General features: G+C 34.3%; 1 protein-coding gene across 6 annotated transcripts in view; it reads left to right on the top strand.

Annotated features, from left to right (window-relative positions):
- The window catches only part of LOC149791118 (ATP-dependent 6-phosphofructokinase-like), a 100,867-nt gene that overhangs the window by 50,033 nt on the left and 34,157 nt on the right, over positions 1-16,677 (top strand). The window lies entirely within an intron of this gene.

The following is a 16,677-nucleotide window of genomic DNA, read 5'->3' as shown; positions in this document are numbered from 1 at the left end:
AGTAATCCAGAACCTTTGATGGAGGTAGGTTTTTATTTTGTGACAGTAGAATGTCAGTAATCCAGAATCTCTGAGAGATATGATTTTTCCAGACAATTGATTGTTCAAATTATCAGTATATGTTAAAGGAATAAATCTTGCATGTAAGGTACACATCCAGATAGCATGATCAGAATAACCAGTCTGTTTTATTGTGGCTGGAAAAATGCAAAACGGTTAATGAACTTGTGCTATAATTTGATCAATGAGATTAAAGAATTTTCTGTAATTTATTTTATCTGATTACAGAGTTTTGTATCACAATTTTTAATCAGATTAATGGAAATCTGATTTATGAGGATGTATTATAATTGAATGAATGTGACCCATTAATCTGATTCATGAATCTGTTCTATAATTAAATTATTTAGATTATTGAGTCCCTACTATAATTTAATTATTCTTGTTAATTAGCCTATATTTAATTAATCAGATTAACTAACCTGCCCTACAATTTAGTCAGATTTAGTGATATTAAGAATCTGTATTTACATATCAGAGCTTTGTATTAACCTTCCTACAAAGAGTCCTTGTATCACCTATTTTTGTAGTCCTACCTCCTTTCTTTACTATAGTCAACCTCCTTTTATCTTATAGTCATCCTCCTTTTATACTGTTGTCAATTTAGTCCTACCCTATATACTGTGGTCAGTATAATACCTATACACATTCAGTCCTACCCTATATACTGTGGTCAGTATAATACCTAAAAACATTTAGTCCTGTCCTATATACTGTGGTCAGTATAATACCTAAAAACATTTAGTCCTGTCCTATATACTGTGGTCAGTATAATACTTGTACACATTGAGTCCTACTCTACATACTGTGGTCAGTATAATACCTATATTCATTGAGTTCGATCGTATATACTGTGGTCAGTATAATACCTATACACATTGAGTCCTGTCCTAGATACTATGGTCAGTATAATACCTATACACATTCAGTCCTGTCCTAGATACTGTGGTCAGTATAATACCTATACACATTCAGTCCTACCCTATATACTGTGGTCACTATAATAGCTATTCACAGTCCTACCCTATATACTGTGGTCAGTATAATACTTATACACATTCAATCCTAACCTATATACTGTGGTCAGTATAATATCTATACACAGTCCTAACCTAGATAATGTGGTCAGTATAATACCTATACAAATTCAGTCCTACCCTATATACTGTGGTCAGTATAATACTTGTACACATTGAGTACTGTCCTATATACTGTGGTTGGTATAATACCTATACACATTGAATCCTGTCCTAGATACTGTGGTCAGTATAATACCTATACACAGTCCTACCCTATATAATGTGGTCAGTATAATACCTATACACAGTCCTACCCTATATACTGTGGTCAGTATAATATCTATACACAGTCCTACCCTATATACTGTGGTCAGTATAATACCTATACACATTCAGTCCTACCCTGCAAACTGTGGTCAGTATAATACCTATACACATTTAGTCCTACCCTATATACTGTGGTCTGTATAATACCTGTACACATTCAGTGCCACCCTGTATGATGGCAGTATATTACCTATACACATTCAGTCCTACCCTTTTTACTGTGGTCAGTATAATACCTACTTTATATACTGTGGTCACTATAATACCTACACACATTCAGTCCTACTCTATATACTGTGGTCAGTATAATACCTAAAAACATTTAGTCCTGTCCTATATACTGTGGTCAGTATAATATCTAAAAACATTTAGTCCTGTCCTATATACTGTGGTCAGTATAATACTTGTACACATTGAGTCCTACTCTACATACTGTGGTCAGTATAATACCTATATACATTGAGTTCGATCGTATATACTGTGGTCAGTATAATACCTATACACATTGAGTCCTGTTCTATATACTGTGGTCAGTATAATACCTATATACATTGAGTTCGATCGTATATACTGTGGTCAGTATAATACCTACACACATTCAGTCCTACCCTATATACTGTGGTCACTATAATACCTACACACATTCAGTCCTACTCTACATACTGTGGTCAGTATAATGCCTGTACACATTGAGTCCTGTCCTAGATACTGTGGTCAGTATAATACCTATACACACTGAGTCCTGTCCTAGATACAGTGGTCAGTATAATACCTATACACATTCAGTCCTACCCTGTATACTGTGGTCATTATAATGCCTATGCACATTGAGTCCTGTTCTATATACTGTGGTCAGTATAATACCTATACACATTGAGTCCTGTTCTATATACTGTGGTCAGTATAATACCTATATACATTGAGTTCGATTGTATATACTGTGGTCAGTATAATACCTATACACATTGAGTCCTGTTCTATATACTGTGGTCAGTATAATACCTATACACATTGAGTCCTGTTCTATATACTGTGGTCAGTATAGTACCTATCCACATTGAATCCTGTTCTATATACTGTGGTCAGTATAATACCTATACACATTGAGTCCTGTTCTATATACTGTGGTCAGTATAATACCTATATACATTGAGTTCGATCGTATATACTGTGGTCAGTATAATACCTATACACATTCTGTCCTACCCTGTATACCATGGTCAGTATAATACCTATACACATTGAGTCCTGTTCTATATACCGTGGTCAGTATAATACCTATATACATTGAGTCCTGTTCTATATACCGTGGTCAGTATAATACCTGTACACATTCTGTCCTACCCTATATAATGATTATTTTAGATAGTAATATCAAGTATGCTATGTGTATGGCATGGGGAGGGAATCAACAAGTAAATCTACCTGGAACATATTTATTATCGTGGATATTAATATCAAGTACATTGTTTGTATGGTGGGGGTGGGTGAGTCAGCAAGGAAATTCACCAGGAACACCGTGCTTTTATTGGATACCAAAAACCAAGTATGCTGTGTGTTTGTGGTGGGGGGGGGAAAAGGAATCAACATCCTGATTCTCTTTCTATTAAGTTTGCTGTTTGTGCTTTGGTTTTAAAAAAAAAAGTTAATTCACCTGTAACATTAAGACTTTCTAGGTTACTAATGCCAGGTATGCCTGTGTAATACTTGACTTGATTGGTTAAGTAGTTAAGAATGGAACTTGCATGCATTGTTTTGGACAGGGTTCTATTATGGTTGACATTGGACCCCCAAAGTGGAGAGCTGTCAACATAGACAAAAGTCTTTATTTGTCAACATAGACAAAAGTCTTATTTGTCAACATAGACAAAAGTCTTATTTGTCAACATAGACAAAAGTCTTTATTTGTCAACATAGACAAAAGTCTTATTTGTCTTATTTGTCAACATAGATAAAAGTCTTATTTGTCAACATAGACAAAAGTCTTATTTGTCAACATAGATAAAAATTCTTCTAGCATGAATAAATGTGTGAAGATCACAGTTAATAATATTGCTAGTGTAAAGACGACGAGACAGTGTTTTAGGACATTGTATGTGTAAACATGACGAGACTGTTTTAGGACATTGTATGTGTAAACATGACGAGACAGTGTTTTAGAACATTGCATGTGTAAACATGAGACATTGTTTTAGGACATTGTATGTGTAAACATGACGAGACTGTTTTAGGACATTGTATGTGTAAACATGACGAGACTGTTTTAGGACATTGTATGTGTAAACATGACGAGACAGTGTTTTAGGACATTGTAAGTGTAAACATGACGAGACTGTTTTAGGACATTGTATGTGTAAACATGACGAGACAGTGTTTTAGGACATTGTATGTGTAAACATGACAAGACAGTGTTTTAGGACATTGTATGTGTAAACATGATGAGACAGTATTTTAGGACATTGTTAGTGTAAACATGGCGAGAGTGTTTTAGGACATTGTATGTGTAAACATGACGAGAGTGTTTTAGTACATTGTATGTGTAAACATGATGAGACAGTGTTTTAGGACATTGTTAGTGTAAACATGACGAGACAGTGTTTTAGGACATTGTATTTGTAAACATGACAAGACAGTGTTTTAGGACATTGTATGTGTAAACATGACGAGACAGTGTTTTAGGATATTGTATGTGTAAACATGACGAGACAGTGTTTTAGGACATTGTTAGTGTAAACATGACTAAACAGTGTTTTAGGACATTGTTAGTGTAAACATGACGAGACAGTGTTTTAGGACATTGTATGTGTAAACATTTTGTGGAAACTGTTTATGACATTGTATGTGTAAACATTTTGTGGAAACTGTTTATGACATTGTATGTGTAAACATGATGAGGAAACTGGACACTAAGTGTAAACTTGATGAGGAAACTGTTCATGGACATTTATGTGTAAACTTGATGAGGAAACTGTTTATGTCCTTGTAAGTGTAAACTTGATGAGGAAACTGTTTTTGTCCTTATATGTGTAAACATGATGAGGAAACTGTTTATGTCCTTGTATGTATAAACATGATGAGGAAACTGTTCATGAACAATGTATGTGTAAACTTGATGAGGAAACTGTTTATGTCCTTGTAAGTGTAAACATGATGAGGAAACTGTTTATGTCCTTGTAAGTGTAAACATCATGAGGAAACTGTTTATGGACATTGTAAGTGTAAACATCATGAGGAAACTGTTTATGGACATTGTATGTGTAAACTTGATGAGGAAACTGTTTATGACATTGTAAGTGTAAACTTGATGAGGAAACTGTTTATGTTCTTGTATGTGTAAGCATGATGAGGAAACTGTTATGGACATTGTAAGTGTAAACTTGATGAGGAAACTGTTCATGGACATTGTAAGTGTAAACATGATGAGGAAACTGTTTATGTCCTTGTATGTGTAAACATGATGAGGAAACTTTATGTCCTTGTATGTGTAACCTTGATGAGGAAACTGTTTATGTTCTTGTATGTGTAACCTTGATGAGGAAACTGTTTATGTTCTTGTATGTGTAAACATGATGAGGAAATTTTTATGGGACATTGTGTAAACATGATGAGGAAACTGTTTATGACATAGATGTGTACTTTCATGGTGATATTAAATCTCATAAAATTGTCTCATTGTGTTAGCACAGTGTGGGTATTATATCCATTAATGTACCTCTCTTGTATTGCTACCTCTTCTGTTTCATTTTCCACAGCTATTATTTTCCTTCCATATAATACATTTCTTAAATAACCATCTCCCCAAATATCCCTAGATTTCCCATGATGCCCTTGCTACCTGGTGGAGGGAAGTTGGATTATATTTTAATATCCCTAGATTTTCCCATGATGCCCTTGCTACCTGGTGGAGGGAAGTTGGATTGTATTTTAATATCCCTTGATTTCCCAAGATGCCCTTGCTACCTGGTGGAGAGATGTTGGATTGTATTTTAATATCCCCAAATTTCCCACGATCATGCTGTTTGGTGAAGGAAAGTTGAATTGTATTTTTAATTCACCCATCCTTTGGCTAAGGGAGATAACCATATAAGAGTTAGTAATTGATTTTGTATAAATCCCTACAGACTTATGGTCCTTTCTTCATAAACACTATCACTCTGTTGACATTTTTTATAATCTCAAAAGGAATTAGAAAATGAAATTGCAGTGATTATAATGATGCTAACAGTTCAGCAATTAAATGAATTAGTCAATAAAATTAGAATGATGATGATGGTTTTATTATATGCTCATTTTTTCCCCATTACCTTTACATAGTCAGAATCATTAAGTATTCTACGATATTGCATTTATGTGCATAAAGAAACTACATTCTGTTGTAAACAAACAATAATGCAGACGCCAGCACTTTTGATTTGTAAACAAATAATGTACACTCGCATAGTAGGCGCTTTACATTTTAGTTGATGAAATTTGTTTCTGAATGAAGTAAAGCAAATATTTCATGGACTGCCACATATCAGCAGCTTTGGCACATTCTGCGTTAACTTTTTTGATACAATGTTTCAGATTTAGATTAGCTATACAGTAGATGCCAGAATGGGTCCTTACAAATTACATAAAAGTGACGAGGCATAAACTGTCCTCTTTAGCTGGTAATAAGAATGGCATAAAATAGACTTACAGTTTTACATCTGAATTTCCTCAAAATGTACCTTTTTGGTTCTGCAAATCCGATTTACATGAGCCACGTCATAGGTTCTCAATCTTCATTACACATTTCGAAATTGTACTGTTATTTCGATAAGTGCAATTACATCCTCTATACTGCACTCAAACTGAAATAAGCACTAAATTCCATATCGTCTTTTTGATAATTGCAACTGAAAGACTTCATAATTTTCCCACATTATGATTTCAGACATTCAGTGACAGAAACTTAAACACATTTGCAGATGTCAACATGCTTCTCCCTTGCTCCTTCAGTCCGATTTATTTCATGTGGAATTGTCATATATAAATCCAGTCCATAATCATGAAGTTTCATAGAATCGACAAAAAATACCAAAATCTGTTCATTCCAGACCAAATAGACAACTTGTTGCAGTGCACATTCATTCATAATAGAAAAAACCACCATTTTCTTTTGAAACTTATGTCTAGCACGTAACTAAGTTTAAATTTATCTGGGTGTAGTTATGTGCACATTAATACTGTTGTTGTTGTGTAATGATGAATCAGCGCTTGTTGATATAATTAAGCCTTAGGTACAAAAAGAAAATGAGCATATAATAAAAAGGTTACTACATTTGTAAGGGAAAATATGAACTCGTTTTATTGGATGGATATACTGCACTCCCAAGGTCATGCAGTATTCCATCCAAAAAACTCATTCACATTTTTCCATACAAATGCAGTATTCTATAAATACCACTAGGAGCCCCATGACTTAAATTATAAAATTCAAAATGGATATTTTGAATTTTTAACATACATTTACTTACAAATATATATGAAAGCCATTGAACTGGTCTGTCGAATGTATGACAGTTTGTGCTGTATTGTCACATTTATGAGAGTATGTGCTGTGTTGTCAAGTATATAACAATTGACTGTACTGTCAGATGTATAATAATATGGACTGTACTGTCACATGTATGATAATATGGACTGTACTGTCACATGTATAATAATATGGACTGTACTGTCACATGTATGATAATATGGACTGTACTGTCAGATGTATAATAATATGGACTGTATTGTCACATGTATGATAATATGGACTGTACTGTCACATGTATGATAATATGGACTACTGTCAGATGTATAATAATATGGACTGTATTGTCACATGTATGATAATATGGACTGTACTGTCACATGTATGATAATATGGACTGTACTGTCGCATGTATAATAACAATTGACTGTACTGTCACATGTATGATAATATGGACTGTACTGTCAGATGTATAATAATATGGACTGTACTGTCACATGTATGACAATATGTGTTCTAAGAAAACTTGAAAACTACTATTGGATCTTTATTTACTTTTCAAAACTTAAATTGACAAAATGAAATGTATAAATGCCATATAATGAGTAATGTGTTTTGTTGAAATGAACTGCTGCTATAACTATAGAGCATTTTGTTAATTCCCACCCCAACCCATCTTCTGACACAGTAACATGCATTTTCTCATCCCTACCCCACCATGACTTCTGACACAAGTACATGCATTTTCTCATCCCTATCCCACCATAACTTCTGACACAAGTACATGCATTTTCTCATCCCTATCCCACCATAACTTCTGACACAAGTACATGCATTTTCTCATCCCTATCCCACCATAACTTCTGACACAAGTACATGCATTTTCTCATTCCTATCCCACCATAACTTCTGACACAAGTACATGCATTTTCTCATCCCCATCCCACCATAACTTCTGACACAAGTATATGCATTTTCTCTTCCCTACCCCACTATAACTTCTGACACAAGTACATGCATTTTCTCATTCCTATCCCACCATAACTTCTGACACAAGTACATGCATTTTCTCATCCCTACCCGATTGCACCTTCCGACAAATACATTTTGTCATTCCTACCCGACCTGAGACATATAAAATGTACTTACATTTACTCATCATTACCATACCCAACCTTCTATTAGATGCATTTTTCTCATGACCACTCCACCCCATATTCTGACACCTTTTTGTCATTGCTACACCACACCACAGCCTTCTGAAACAAATGCATGCATTTATCTCATCCATACCTCATTCCCAAAACCTTACAAAATATGGGCATTGTTCTCATCTTCCCACTCCCATTTTTGACACATATGCATTTTTCACATGACCACTCCACCCCACAATCTGACATTTTTCTCATTCCCACACCCATACAAAATGCATGCATTTATCTCATCATACCTCATTCCCACACCCTTACAAAATATGGGCATTGTTCTCATCTCCCCCACCCCCATTTTTGACACATATGCATTTTTCTCATGACCACTCCACCCCACAATCTGACATTTTTCTCATTGCCACACCACCACAGCCTTCTGACACAAATGCATGCATTTATCTCATCCATACCTCATTCCCACACCCATACAAAATACATGCATTTTTCTCATGCCCCCCCCTTCTGACACAAATGGATTTTTCTCATGACTATACCACCTACCTTCTGATACAAATACATGCATTTTTCTCATCTCCACACCACCTCACTTTTTGACACAAATATATGCATTTTTCTCATCTCCACACCACCTCACTTTCTGACACAAATATTTGCATTTTCTCATCTCCACACCACCTCACTTTTTGACACAAATATATGCATTTTTCTCATCTCCACACCACCTCACTTTTTGACACAAATATATGCATTTTCTCATCTCCACACCACCTCACTTTTCGACACAAATATATGCATTTTTCTCATCTTCACACCTCACTTTTCAACACAAATATATGCATTTTTCTCATCTCCACACCACCTCACTTTTTGACACAAATACATGCATTTTTCTCATCTCCACACCACCTCACTTTTTGACACAAATATATTCATTTTCTCATCTCCATACCACCTCGGTTTTTGACACAAATACTTGCATTTTTCTCATCTCCACACCACCTCTTTTTTTGACACAAATACATGCATTTTTCTCATCTCCACACCACCTCACTTTTTGACACAAATACATGCATTTTTCTCATCTCCACACCACCTCACTTTTCGACACAAATACATGCATTTTTTCATGCCTATACCACCCACCTTCTGATACAAATCAATATATTTTTCTCATCCTAGCCCACCATCACCTGCTGTAAATTTAACTCGTTCATACCTAACCCACCAAACCTGACAAAAATGATCACATTTTTCTTATTCTACCCAAAGCCCCAGCTAATGAAACAACTAAAAGCATTTTTCTCATCTATACCCCACTCACACCTCCTGAATAAAAAACATGCATTTTTCTCATTCCAACCTTACCCCCATTTCCTGACACAAATACATGCATTTTTCTCATCACTATCCCACTCCACTTCCTGACATAAATACATGCATTTTATCATCTCTACCCCACCCCTACTTCCTGACACAAAAACATGCATTCTTCTTGACTCCCCCTCACTCCACCTCCTGACAATACAATTTACTGATCCCACTGCATGACACAAATACATGCATTTTTCTTATCCCTATCCAACCCCATTTCCTGACACGTACATGCATTTTTTCCCATCCCTACCACACCCACAGCTCATGACACAGATGCATGTAATTTTCTCATCCCTACCCCAACCCTACTTCCTGACACAATGAATACATTTTTCTAATTCTTATCACACGCCCAATTCATGACACAAATACATGCATTTTTCTCATCCCTACCCACCCCACCCTACCCCACCACATGACACAAATACATGCAATTTTCTCATCCCAACCCACCCCAGCCTACCCCACCACATGACACAAATACATGCATCTTTCTCATCCCTACCCACCCCACCCTACCCCTCCACATGACACAAATGCATGCATTTTTCTCATCCCTACCCACCCCACCCTACCCATCCACATGACACAAATACATGCATTTTTCTCATCCCTACCCCATCCCCACCACATGATACAAATACATGCATTTTTCTCATCCCTACCCCATCCCCACCACATGATACAAATACATGCATGTTTCTTATCACTACCCGATCCCCACTACATGACACAAATACATGCATTTTTCTCATCCCTACCCACCCCACCCTACCCATCCACATGACACAAATACATGCATTTTTCTCATCCTTACCCGATCCCCACCACATGACACAAATACATGCATTTTTCTCATCCCTACCCCATCCCCACCACAAGACACAAATACATGCATTTTTCTCATCCCTACCCCATCCCCACCACAAGACACAAATACATGCATCCCTACCCACACCCATATTCTAATACAGATATGTGCAGTTTTTAATTTTTCAATGATTATCACTTATACTGTGGTTTAGCACAATTGATCCATTATAATGTATGATACTTAGTACCTCATTATCATGTATGAAACTTAGTACCCTAATATAATGTATGATACTCAGTACCCCATTATATTGTATAGCATGTAGGACTTCATCATAATGTATAGCGTTTAGTACTCCAGTATAATTTATAGCATTTAGTACTCCATTATAATGTATAACATTTAGTATTCCATTATAATGTATAACATTTAATACTCCATTATAATTTATAACATTTAGTACTCCATTATAATATATAGCATTTAGCACTCCATTGTAATGTATAACATTTAGTACACCATTATAATGTATAGCATTTAGTACTCTGTTATAATGTATAGCATTTAGTACTCCATTATAATGTATAGCATTTAGTACTCCATTATAATGTACAACACTTAATATGTACATAATAAAAAAGCTTATGTTTGTTTACTACTGGTATTCCAATTTTAAAAGCATGTGAAATATTAAATGTTAATGTTTAGCAATTCAAAGGTGGTAGATGAACAGTTTTAATAGATGATTCACATTGTTTTATTTATTGCATGCAAAACTGAAAGACTTTTTATCTTGTGGGGTGGAAACAGCTAAGACAGTATTAGGTACAGTATAGTAAATCATAACGTAGCAACATTACTAGCACCTTCACTAGCCATGGATTGTGTGGACTTGTCACTTCCATTACCAACCAATGGCATACACAGAGGAACTACTAGTACTTGACATGGTTTTTGTGTGGAGCCTGTCACCTCCATACCAACCACTGGCATACACAGAAAATACAAGTAACTATGCCCACACAGTTAAAGTGACAGAATTCATTGAAACATTATTTATCAGATCCTGTTGATAAGCTTCAGTTGCTTTCACTGTAATTGTTGAAAATAATACCATATGAGTGATTATTCAGGATGTATGAAGTGATTTGATTGGTCACAATTACCACACATATCTGATAAGTACATGTGTCAAGTGATTTTGTTGGTCACAATCAATACATGCCCCTCATAAAAGAATGTATCAGTTGATGTTTTTTTTAACCGCAATTAACACATTCTCCATCATAAATACATGTATCAGGTGAATTTATTGCTCACAGTAAAAACATGTCCCATATAAACACATGAATCAATTGATTTTTTTTTAACCACAATTAGCACATTCCTCATAATTACATGTGTTGATTTTACTGGCCACAATTAACACATCACTCATAAATATAATGCAGCAACAAAATAACAAGACAATGCTTATGTGCAGAAATTTATTCTTTGTATGTCAGGGTTTTGTATTGATGCACTCCTACAGAGAAATTTTGTTACTGTATGCCAGGGTTTTGTATTGATGCACTCCTACAGAGAAATTTTGTTACTGTATGCCAGGGTTTTGTATTGAAGCACTTCTACAGAGAAATTTTGTTTCTGTATGCCAGGGTTTTGTATTGATGCTACAGAAATTTTGTTTCTGTATGCCAGGGTTTTGTACTGATGCACTTCTACACATAAATTTTGTTTCTGTATGCCAGGGTTTTGTATCGATGAATAAGTTCATGAGAAAACTTGGTTTGCAAAGATTTATTACTAATTAATTAAACAGAACTATATTGGGTGTAATAAAAATATGTATCTTTAATTTTTCTATATAAAACCATTCAGCCCATTTACATTTAATCTTCTAATAATAAATTCTCTTCCTTTACTAGCTAGGAATGCTTCCTATAAATGATTTTGTGGTGCAGTTAGTTGCTACATTTATTTTGCAATATATATATATATATATATATATATATATATATATATATATACACACACACACACACACACACGTGACCACATACAATTCCTCTCACAGATATGAACATGAAAACAATTAAAGGAAATAAACTGGGTAGTGAAAACAGTCATTAAAGAAAGAATTACTTTCAATTCAAAATCAAGTATTTTTCAGAAATTCACATGGGATGTAATGGTAGGGATTGCATCAACGAATCTGTCAAAATAAATTACATTTTTGTTGGGACCGCTCTGGTGGCCTATTGGTTAAAGCATCGGCGGTGGCCTAGTGGTTAGAGCGTTCGATTCTCAGCTGAGTCATACCAAAGACATAAACATAAATGGTACTAATAGCTGCCTTGCTTGGCACTCAGCATTAAGAGATTAGTGTTAGGACTGGTCAACCTGGTATCAGGATAATGTGATTGGGTGGGACATCATACTACATGTCTATGGCTTTATGCCCCATTGCTAGATATCTCTATAAAATGCCACACTGCAGACTTTGTAGCAATATTTTTTTTTTAAAGCTACATTAAAAACCCAAATCACACTCACACACACAAGCTACATTAAAAACCCAAATCACACTCACACACATTTTTCGTTGCAGCAGGTATAATATCTATAGGCACACACAATCAAGCATTGCATGGAATTATGGGAAAATTATTTCAACAAGCAGTTTCTATATTTTGCGCTTAAGCATATAATAAAACAATGTATAATTGGTTGAAATCATTGGTTTGATGCTAAACTGAGTGATTTAGTTCCATGTTTATGTCTGATGAAATCAGTCTTAGTGGACTCTTCATATACAGGATACCTGTTAATAACGGATATCTTCTGTAAACTCTAAAAAGTCATAACACTTTTTTCCCTATTAAGACCTAGCTATGTTAATAACGGATATCTTTATGTAAACTCTAAAAAGTCTCAACACTTTTTTCCCTATGAAGACCTAAAAAGTCTCAACACTTTTTTCGCTATTAAGACCTAGCTATGTTAATAACGGATATCTTATGTAAATTCTGAAAAGTCTAAATACTTTTTTCCCTATGAAGACCTAAAAAGTCTCAACACTTTTTTCCCTATTAAGACCTAGCTATGTTAATAACGGATATCTTATGTAAATTCTGAAAAGTCTAAATACTTTTTTCCCTATGAAGACCTAAAAAGTCTCAACACTTTTTTCCCTATTAAGACCTAGCTATGTTAATAATGGATATCTTATGTAATTTCTAAAAAGTCTAAATACTTTTTTCCCTATTAAGACCTAGCTATGTTAATAACAGATATCTTATGTAAATTCTGAAAAGTCTAAATACTTTTTTCCCTATTAAGACCTAGCTATGTTAATAACAGATATCTTATGTAAATTCTAAAAAGTCTCAACACTTTTTTCTCTATTAAGACTTAGCTTTGGTAATAATGGATATCTTATGTAATTCTAAAAAGTCTCAACACTTTTTTCCCTATTAAGCAATTAGATTCCATTTGTAATTATTTCAAAGTCCGTATACCTATATTACCTAATGTACCTATTAATTCTTCCATGAAACTGGGTTAGTTATTCAGGTCTGACAGTAGAGAGTGAATGAAAAAATAATTTTGTGTTAAATCTTAGTAAATACAGATTCTGAATAGTCTATAAAGGACTTTGAACAGTAAACAAAGACTTTAAATAATGAATAAAGACTTTGAATAGTATATAAAGGACTTTGATTAGTAAATAAAGGACTTTGAATAGTATATAAAGGACTTTGAATAGTATATAAAGGACTTTGAATAGTACATGAAACTTTAAATAGTGAATAAAGCACTTTGAATAGTTAAAAAAGGATTTTGAATAATGAGTAAATTACTTAAATAGTGAGAGAAAAAACTTTGAGTTATACACAAAACTTTGAATAGTGAATAAAGGACTTTGAATAGTGAACAAGGGACTTTTTTGAATAGTGAACAATATTTTGAATAGTGAATTAAGACTTAATGTTTCCTCCAGAATAGTTTTGTAAATGTTTATTAACTTTTCATAATTTGAGAATCTCTGATCTTTTTTTATTGTCAATTCTCCATCTTAGTTCATCTTTTGAATGACCAATGGTTACGGCTTCAGATCTTATCAGTGTCTATGTATAAATCAGATTTTACAATTTGTGTCCTGTTTAACTTTGATTATTTTAGCATTATTAAACTTGACAGAGTATAAATCACATTTTACAATTTGTGTCCTGTTTAACTTTAATTATTTTGGCATTATTAAACTTGACAGAGTTTTCTTCTGCTATACCTGAACAGAGTTTTTGGGTTTATCTGACAAACGTTTTGGTGTCATCTCTGACAATTAAACTTTTTGGGGTTATCTCTGACAATTAAACTTTTTAGAATTATCTCCGACAATTAAACATTTTGGGGTTATCTCTGACAGTTAAACTTTTTGGGGTTATCTCTGACAATTAAACTTTTTGGAGTTATCTCTGACAATTAAACTTTTTAGAATTATCTCTGACAATTAAACTTTTTGGGGTTATCTCTAACAATTAAACATTTTGGGATTACCTCTGACAATTTTGGGTTATTTTTGACAATTAAACTTTTTACAATTATCTCTGACAATTAAACTTTTTGCAGTTATCTCTGACAATTAAACTTTTTTCTTTTGCAAACCATATTTCTTTTAATCACTGTAACAAAGTAATAATTCAGATCATTCATGTAAATACTATGATAGAACTCCAAGGTCCTTGATACAACTCCAAGGTCCTTGATAGAACCCCAAGGTCCTTGATACAACTCCAAGGTCCTTGATAGAACCCCAAGGTCCTTGATAGAACTCCAAGGTCCTTGATAGAACCCCAAGGTCCTTGATAGAACCCCAAGGTCCTTGATAGAACTCCAAGGTCCTTGATAGAACCCCAAGGTCCTTGAAAGAACTCCAAGGTCCTTGATAGAACCCCAAGGTCCTTGATAGAACCCCAAGGTTCTTGATAGAACTCCAAGGTCCTTGATAGAACCCCAAGGTCCTTGATAAAACTCCAAGGTCCTTGATAGAACCCAAAGGTCCTTGATAGAACTCCAAGGTCCTTGATAGAACCCCAAGGTCCTTGATAGAACCCCAAGGTCCTTGATAGAACCCCATGGTCCTTGATAGAACCCCATGGTCCTTGATGGAACTCCAAGGTCCTTGATAGAACTCCAAGGTCCTTGATGGAACTCCAAGGTCCTTGATAGAACTCCAAGGTCCTTGATAGAACCCCAAGGTCCTTGATAGAACTCCAAGGTCCTTGATAGAACTCCAAGGTCCTTGATAGAACCCCAAGGTCCTTGATAGAACTCCAAGGTCCTTGATAGAACTCCAAGGTCCTTGATAGAACCTCAAGGTCCTTGATTGATGAATAACAAACGATGTAATCAATGCCTGTGTTTTGAAAGTTCGACAAGCGAGTCGTGAATAAGTTTAATAGAAGGTGGATTTTCTAAATATTCATGGGTGGTCAGCGTTGCTACAGTAAACAAAATTGCTGCTTGCAAATCATGGATGATTTTAGCACAGTTGTTATTTATTGAGATTTGGTAATGGTATTAGCATTAATCCACAATTTCACATCCTAACAAAGACCTATTTGGTGAGATTTGGTGTACATATTAGCATTAATCCACAATTTCACATCCTAACAAAGACCTATTTGGTGAGATTTGGTATAGGTATTAGCATTAAGCCCACAATTTCACATCCTAACAAAGACCTGTTTGGTGAGATTTGGTATAGGTATTAGCATTAAGCCCACAATTTCACAGCCTAACAAAGACCTTTTTATATATTTATCTGGTTGTATTTACATTTCTGTACTGAATTGGCCTCCGTTATAAATTAAAATACATTTCGGTTATTGGTACTAAGTTTCATAGTAGATATCAGTTCATATGTCTGTATTAAAAAAATGAATTTGTAAAAACTTTAAATCCTTACCAACTTTCACCAAATAATAAAATTGTAACAAAGAGATAAAATGGACAGCATTTTGTTGAATTTCCTTAAATGGACAGAAAATTTTTGGCATGGCTAACTTTCCCGTATACAAATATATTGGTAGATATTACATTGGAGTGAAAAGATGCTGTTGCTTGTTTAAGATATGGCTGTTCTATGTAAAAAAATACATGGTACCAATAGAAAGAGGTATTTTTCTTTTAAATATATGCCATGGTACTCTGATTATTCACAGAGTTTGTGTTAAAATGATACAAATGAATATTCAAAGAGTTTGTATTAAAATGATACAAATGAATATTCAAAGAATTTGTATTAAATTGATACAAATGAATATTCAAAGAGTTTGTATTAAAATGATACAAATGAATATTCAAAGAGTTTGTATTAAAATGATACAAATGAATATTCAAAGAGTTTGT

This window comes from Sinohyriopsis cumingii, chromosome 10, assembly GCF_028554795.1.
Source record: "Sinohyriopsis cumingii isolate HCF-2022 chromosome 10, ASM2855479v2, whole genome shotgun sequence".
Lineage (NCBI taxonomy): Eukaryota > Metazoa > Mollusca > Bivalvia > Unionida > Unionidae > Sinohyriopsis > Sinohyriopsis cumingii.
Note: the sequence above shows the minus strand (reverse complement) of the source record. Positions and strands in the feature narration are given on the sequence as shown.